Below are 8282 nucleotides of genomic sequence, written 5' to 3'. Positions count from 1 at the left end.
GCAAAAGGAGATGAGAGTCGGTGCATTATCAATTCGGCAAAGAGGCCTTTTATCAGGCTTCTCGGTATCGCTCAGCTTTTGTGCAGATGCCAGACTTGAGGAGAGGAGGGGGCACTAAGGGAAAGGATCTTAGGTTTGCTGAAATAGAACGAGATGGCTTTTAGATGAACTTCAGAGGGCATCATTTTCCCATGGCTGCTTCCATACAGAGTCGATGTACCTCTTGCACCCCCCCGAAACAAACACCCCCAAAAAGTCAAGAGCGGACTTCTGTTTTCTTAGCAGGGTTAATTTTTTTTTTCTTGTGAAGAATTTATGTCAAATCCAGATTTCATTAATGGCAATGGGGATTTCATCATTAACTTCAATAGGGACAGGTTTTAACATTTTTCTTGGAGGGGAAGGATGGCCTTATGGTTAAGGCAAAAAGAGACAGGACTCAGGAGAGCTAGGTTCAATTTTTACCTCTGCCAGAGGCTTCCTACGTGACCTTGGTTAAATCACTTAATCTCTTTGTGCCTCAGTTCCCTCTTTATAAAGTGGGGATTATACCTCTTCCTTTCTTCCACCCTTTCTTCTGTTTTGGCAGTCGGACTCATAACCCTTTGGGACTGTTCCTTACCAGGTGTTTGTACAGCGCTAGCATGGTGGGATCTTAATCATGGCTGATGCCTTTAGGCACTGTGGGAATTATTTGTATAATATAATAAATAATAATAATAATAATCTGGCAATGTATTGTGTGAGAATCCAGAGAATCATAAAAACAGAAGGAAAATCTAAACAAATCCCTTTTGTCACCTTATTACAATGGTAAGTCAAATTGGTTTTTCCTTAACAGAAACATATCGTTCAAAACTTTCCACAGCCATGTGAACCGTCTGTCCACTAACAATAAGACGTTTATATTTATAAAACTACCACCCCTTAGGGAGCAGAACTGCCAATCTCTATTCCAGAGGGGTTTGGAATAGTGGGCCGGGGAGCTGCAATGTAGATCAGGACTGAGACGCACTGGTAGTTGCATGGGAGCAGAGGGCTGGTTCTGCAAGTTTGGATTGACGTGCATTAGCAGAGCTGCGTGGAGCCCCGGACTGGAATATCAAGGGGTTCTGCAGGTCAGGACTGTGGTGCACCAGCAGAGCTGTGTGGATGTTGCACCTGTCTGCACTATGCCTCTTTCTAAATTTGATCACTTCAAAGCTGTAGAAGCCAGGCTGCACAATAACAATACAGGAATGGAGTCTGAGAGAGAGGCCAGGGCAGAGGGACAGGCAGTCAGTCAGGTACAGTAATAGACTGCTGGATAAACACTCTGATAGAATGATTATTGCTGAAAGAGCTGTTCTTTTGCTGCCCCTCTGCCTGTGCCACATTGAATGCAGCCATAGCCCTCAATCTGAGATGCAGAGTCCCTTCTTGTTACATCACAGCAATCAAATTAAAGTACCTGACTGAAGGAGGCCCATAGAGGTGGATCCCTATCACCAGGAACAGATAACAGACAGATTTGCAGGCAAATGGATTGAAACAGAAAAGTTCAGAGAAGGCAAACTGAGCAGAAGCCAGGGTGGAATGGAGGAATGCCATTAGGGAGGGCTGGCCCTTGCAAATCTATTGGGTAGTGGATGCAGGCTAGAGAGATGATTATTGCCAAATGGATCTTTATTTCCCTGAAAGAAGGTAGCTTTCCATTCACTTATTTCATTTATTGCCTGTACTTCATGAGGGTGAATCTGTCTGTGGCACCTAAGTGAAAGTACATGGGAGAAACAGACCGACCCGACCGACCTTGGGTAAATCAATTCTTTTCCCTGTGCTTCCATTTCCCTATCTGTAAAATGGAGCTAATGAGACCTGCTTCCTTTGTAAAGTGCTTTGAGATCTATGGATGAAAAATACTGTGTAAGAGCTACTCTGTTGTTATTAATAGACAAGGCAAAACATTTAAGAAAAACTATATAGGAGGGAAACTGACAGCACTTCAGTGATAAACATGTGGTTCAAAGCATAGAAGCTGAATTACCTTGTCTCTCTCTCTCCTCCCGCCCAATAATTCCTTTTCAAAGTGTAATCTCACTCAGCACCAAAGTATCAAGGTTCCTTTCATTTCCTCTGAGTTTTCACTAGCTTGGCAGGATCACTTTTCTAACACATTGACAAAACTGAGTGCTGACTTACAATGAAATCCCTCTGGGGCTGCAGGAGATACCTACCCACGGAAACAAAAAGGGGGCTGATTGATTAGTTGAGCAGCTACCAAAGGAAATGAGATGGCTTTGCTGCTTCTTACAGAGCCAGGTTGATGACTGCTTGTCTGCTCAGAGTTTGTTATGCTTAGGAATATTGTAACACAGGCTGTTCGGTCTTTCAGAAAATGGGTGGTAAGAAAATTTCTCTGGGCAGAAAGCTGGCAGACTATGGGGAGAGACGAAGTTTATGGGTAGTTACACTTCTTTGTCGGTATTCTTCCTGTTTGTCTAGCCCTCCGCCCAACACTGGATGATCAGCATGCTAATATTCCAGAGCTCTTTTGTGCTCAGTCAGGTTCCAATATGGCCCCGTTGCCATAGTGTTTGAGCACCCCGCCATTTCAATGCATTTATCCTCCCAATACCCCTGTGAGGCTGGGAAATGCTATACATCCCGTTTGACAGAGGGGGAACTGAGGCACAGAGAGGCTAAAGGACTTGCCCAAAGTCAAACAGGAGGCCTGTGTCAGAGCAAGGACTTGAACCCAGAACTCCCAAATTTGAGGGTAGTGTCTTGAACACTGGCCCTCTCTCATTTCCTTCCACTGAATAAAAGCCTCACGGTTTCTTGTATGGCTGAAAATTGTTTTGAAAAAGAAAGACAACATCTCCTGTACCCCATGGAGAAGGGACCTCCCTCCTGCGCTGAGTCAGGACCACGTAAACCTAGACCATCCTTGACGGGTGTTTGTCCAACCTGTTCTTAGAAACCTCCAATGATGCGGATTCTACAGCCTCCCTTGGAAGCCTATTCCAGAGCTTAACTACCCTGAGAGTTAGAAAGTTTTCTCTAATATCTAACCTAAATCCCCTTTGCTGCAGATTAAGCCCATAACTTCTTGTCCTACCTTCAGTGAACATGAAGAACAATTGATCACATATCTTCAGCTGATCATATATTATCTTCATACAGAATGCCCAATGGATTTCAGAGTTGTACAAATACAGCTCTAGCTAATGATCTGTATTCACACCATCTTCTGCAAAGAGCCCCTTAGCTCTCACCTGCAAGCAGGGTCAGGACTGATTGGTATTGGTATGGGAGAGCAAGGGAATTCCAAGGTCATGGAAGTTGCCCACATTGCCATGGGAAGTGGTGTTGATTGTTGAATAGGTGACGCTTACTCTTAAGTCAGTACTGAACCAACGTCCCAGATGGCTGAAACGGAGGCACAGAATGCCTGGCCCAAGACCAAACAGTGATTCAATGGCAGAAAGGTTTTGTGAACTATCCTATATACAATTTAATTGAGTTATACTCCTACTATAGACAACTTCCGTTGCTCAACGAAACTTGTAATCATTCTCTATGAAATCCTATAGATTTTTAGAGTAATTTCTATAGAGCTTTCTACAGCATCTCATACCCACTAAATTAGATAGGGCTTTTTCACCAGAACTGCTTCAGAAAATTTTACACCAATAATGGCCTCTGCCTAATTAGACTAGGGGCCAAATCCACAGCTGATGTAAACAGTTGCAGCTCCATCAGATTTAATGGAGTCAAGCCCATTCACACCAGCAGAGAATCTGACCTTTGTCCTTCTATGAGACAGAACAAATTGACATCTTATTTTGATTGCTAGGGGTTAAAAATTCTGTTTTTACTGCTAGCTTTTTGAAAAATGGAATAAACTAAAAAAATAAAATCTGTTATTTTATTTCTATTTATGCCAGCTTTGTGGAGAGTAGGAGGGGGCTGTGAATGCATTTTTCCAGCAGGAATTAAAGCATGAACAATCATATGTAAAATACAAACTTGTGGGTGTATTACAAATATACTGAGGTTTTTCTAATAAAAATACAGCAAAGGAGCTAACATTTGAATGAAAAACAAAACAATTGTATTTTTCACAAAAGATAGAGACTGGGAAATGCTTTATGAGCTGTTCTAATGACCCTGCAAGCAGCCTGTGAATTAACAGAGCAAGTGCTGTTTTATATAAAATAATGACCGGAGAGCATGTAGTTACCATAATATAAAGACCAGGGAGTGTATATTGCCTGGTATAATGACTGGCTCAGTGGGAGTGTAAATATTGCAAGGGGTGGATGGGGGAATGTAATTAGTACAAAATAACTAAGTGGAGAGTGTGAATAAAACACAGTATGATGAGGGATGCATGCATAAGCTGATGTTCAGAGATCCTTAACTGACTCGCTAATATTCAGTTGATGATTGGCTCCCCATAAACCAAACCTGAAAATAAGCCTATTTGATCCAGCGTTATTCCAAGGAAGTGGCTCTCCCCAGGGCTGGGCTCTCCCTGAAGCAGCTCCGCTTCCCATACACTTGTCCCACTATCTACTTCTGGGAATGCCTGTTGCCCTTCTGATGTCTTTGGGGGGCTGCCAATGCCCCATCTCCCAGCTCATCATGAGTTACTGACCATCATCCTGTTACTGGCAGTTCATGTTCTCTGGATGCCCCAAGAGAGAACCGGGTTAAGGCGTTCCCCTACCCAGGCTATGGGGAAACCCAGGCACAAATACTTCTGCTGTTGAGCACATATATTATTCAATTCTCCCATCCCCAATAGTAATCGAGAGTCACTATATAATCCTGTTCCTGCTTGGAAAACGGACGATAATATGACCACTGCTTAGCACTTCTACAGCACCTTCCTTCTGAGGATTTCAAAGATGAACTGGCTAAGCAACCCCCCCCCCCCAGTGAGATAGGATGGTACTGTTAACCCCATTTCACAGAGGGGGAAACTGAGGTACAGACAGGTGAAGTGACCTGCCCAAGGTTACATAGCTGGTTAAGTGTCAAGGTGCAGATGGAACCCAGATTTTACTGCAAACGTCTAGGCGGCTCTTTAGACCAACAGGAAAGGGCTATCTCTAACGTTAAAAGGTTCAGAGATTTGGCTTGGATCAGCACTTAGAATCCTGCCTGCTTCTCTGGACTCTTCAAAGCTCCTGGGGCTGCGCAACTGGGCTGGAAGACTTCTGAGCCTGGGATCACTGATGGAATTCAGGGCGAGGGGGAGGAGAATTGAGCCCAAGAAGTTAGACAGCCTGCTCCACTTCTAGACACGCTTATCTGAATGACACGAAACTTACTTAGATCCTCTCTAGCTGTCTGGACTGGCCAATTCATGGTGGAGAGCTAGTGCGAAGGTCCAATTTCACTTCTCCCCACCCTCAAGCTTGTTCCACTACAGTCCTAGCACAAAATAATTTCCTTATCTAGGGCGCAGGCTCTGTTTGCTAGCAGGATTTCAGAGCTGGGAAGCCAGATTGTCAGCTCTTTAGGGGAAGGACCACCCTTTTGTTCTGTGTATGTACAGCACCTAGCACAGTGGGGTCCTGGTTTATAACCAGGGCCCCTAGGAGCTCCAGTAATACAAATATTGAATAATAATACTAATTAACCAACGCAGTAAAGGCCAGCTCAGACCCTGGCCCCTGACGTTCCACCCTGGGTCAACCCCAAACAAATCAAGCTGGCTCCGACTGCTGATCAGTCAGTCCTGTGATTAGCCCTAAGACATGATTCTGCTGGGAACTGGCTCAGAAGTGTTAGAGCTTTGCCGGTTCCCAGGCGGCTCATGACACTCAGTTCACCAAGGAGTGAAAAATAGATTGAATAAAAGTTAGGACATTAGGTCAGTCCAGCATGCTGGAAAACTGCCAAGCCGGGGGAGCCAGAGTGCCCTGGGCAATCACCTCAGACAGCTGACAAATAGGCCACCCTGATATGCGGCATGGCCACATATGTCCACAGAACCAACTGGGATTCCCCAGGCACTAAGCAGCCTCATGCACTTCAAAGATTCGCTTTACAACAACAACAAAGCAGAAGCTAAACTCCATCTGCTCTTTGAACCCCAAATGAAACAGTAAATGCCCTAAATTTACAGTTTAACCTTTAACCCCAGGTGCAAACCCAGAGTCGCTCCATTGGCTCCAGGGCTGGGCAGCTCCTCTCTCTCTGGTCCTTATACAATGCCGGTTACCATAGTATGGGGGTGCCTCACAATTTACCCTCACAACACCCTTCTCAAAGCTGACAATGGTGTGTCCAAGATCAGAATCCGGCTCCCATCTTCCCCAATAGTCCCCTGGCAGTTAGACAGCACCTATTTACCCGCTGTCTCCCTCACGCGGCTGGGTAGAGCATCCTTGTGCTTGGCTGAGCGAGGAACCGGTCCACTGAAGTCCTCCTGCCTTCTGGGCAGCAGCCAGAGAAGAGCGAGAGAGAGAGAGAGATGGGAAGCAAATAAACAATAGGGTAACTTACTTGCTAACAATGGCTCTGCATCAGTCTTGCTCCCTCATGCTTTTGGGGGACCCGGTGGAGACAGAGCTGGGAGGAAGGTAAAAACAGTCGCTGGAAGGGCGTCCGGTCCATGCCATCACCAGAGCGTTGGGGTCTTCTTATCCCAGGCTCTTCCCTCCCTACCGCCTCCTGCCTGGTATTACAGAACATTTATGTTGTGCTGTGGATTTAAGTGCACACGTCCTCTGCCCCTAGCCATCCCAGGCCTTTGCTGGCTCTGACAGAGATGCCATGGTTCCCCAGACCATGGTGCTACTTTTGCCTGTTAAATCTCCCTCCCTTTGCCTGCTCCCTCTCTCTGGCAGTGTGTAGTACAAATGAATTCTCCGAGTAATAAAGCTACTTAAAGGGCCGGGGAAGGGAGGAGGGAGAAGAGCTGTGCACATGTGATCAGGAGCATCATCTGTTCTGAATGAACAGGAAAGGGAAAGGTGGCTGAGAGTGAAAGCAGCGAGGGGAGGGAGGGGTTTGGGCCACGTCTTTGCACAGAATAGGCCAGTCTGGGGAGGGGTTGGGGGAAATAAGAGGCTCCTTCATTTCCTTGGCAAAATGCAAAGGATATTGTGCTCCCCTATCAACTGCATGGTCTTTGCTCTCCCTGCTAATTCTGTGTGTGTCTGCGACCCAATGCATATGCAGCACCCCTGTCTGTCTGCAAGGTTCTGAGCTCCCCCGTTTCCTGTGCCCTCCTCTGTTGTGCTGGTATTTTTTTTTTTAAATCATGCAAACAAAGGCAGATCTTAAAAGGGAAGGGAAGGGGAAATGCAGTAGCTGGAGCGCTGCAGAGCTTTCAGAGAACTCGTGTGTGTTCATCAGTGCTGTGAAAAGCATAGTGGGTTTCTCTTCTGGGATGGATCAAGGAGCGGAAAGGGGGAGGAGGCAGAGGGAGAGAGTGATTTATCTGGAGCTTGTCTTTTGCATGTCAACTATCAGATTGTTGCACAAGGACTCGCCCTGCAGCGGGGGTTCCCTCTGGTCCAGCTGGATCAAGAGGCACGTTCCCCATGCTCCCCCTGGCCTGCTTGCTTTCTTGGCTTTGATTTGTATAGCCTTCATTTGAGAATATCACGAGCAGTCCCACTAGGTTTAATAGGAGATTTTATCTTCTGGCAAGCAAATGTCAGGCCAGTTGCAGGTGTCTGACTGAGGCCTGGAGACTGAAGGGTAGCCACAGAACAAGTCACGCCAGCACAAGCTTCCCCATTGTGCTCCTCAATCCTAGCCCCAGAGTCCCACTTCGTTTTTTAGTCCTGGGCTCACATGCATCTCTCTCAACGCATCTCGCGCCTGAGCTTCTGCACTCACTGTTATTCCAGTCATTCTATCCCCACATAGCCCTGCTGACACACCTCCGCCGTGCCTGGCAGCATCCCTCCTGCTGCTTTTGCACCGAACTTGCAAACTCCCCTGAGCAAAACCAGGAATTTTCTCCAGGGGAAAGTCAGATCATGTCATCACGTTTGCAGCAATGAATAAAAGTTGCGTTGTTCCCTTCCGCCCCATGCCCAACTTCCCTTTTTTTTCCCTGCAAAATTGTTGAGGCAGGACGGAAAAGCATTTTGCTCTGTTTGCAAACCTCCCAAACCTTGGCCATTGTTTGTTGGTTTTGCCAGCAGTGAGAATTTTGTGTGGGCGTGTGCTACTGCTGCTTGTCAGAGCTTAGCTGCCGGGCAACTGGCTCTCAGTCTCCCAGTCCACATGGACACTTTTCCCTTGTGCTGTTTAACTCCTCTTTGTTGCTG

Source organism: Emys orbicularis, chromosome 15 (assembly GCF_028017835.1).
Source record: "Emys orbicularis isolate rEmyOrb1 chromosome 15, rEmyOrb1.hap1, whole genome shotgun sequence".
Classification (NCBI taxonomy): Eukaryota; Metazoa; Chordata; order Testudines; family Emydidae; genus Emys; species Emys orbicularis.
Note: the sequence above shows the minus strand (reverse complement) of the source record.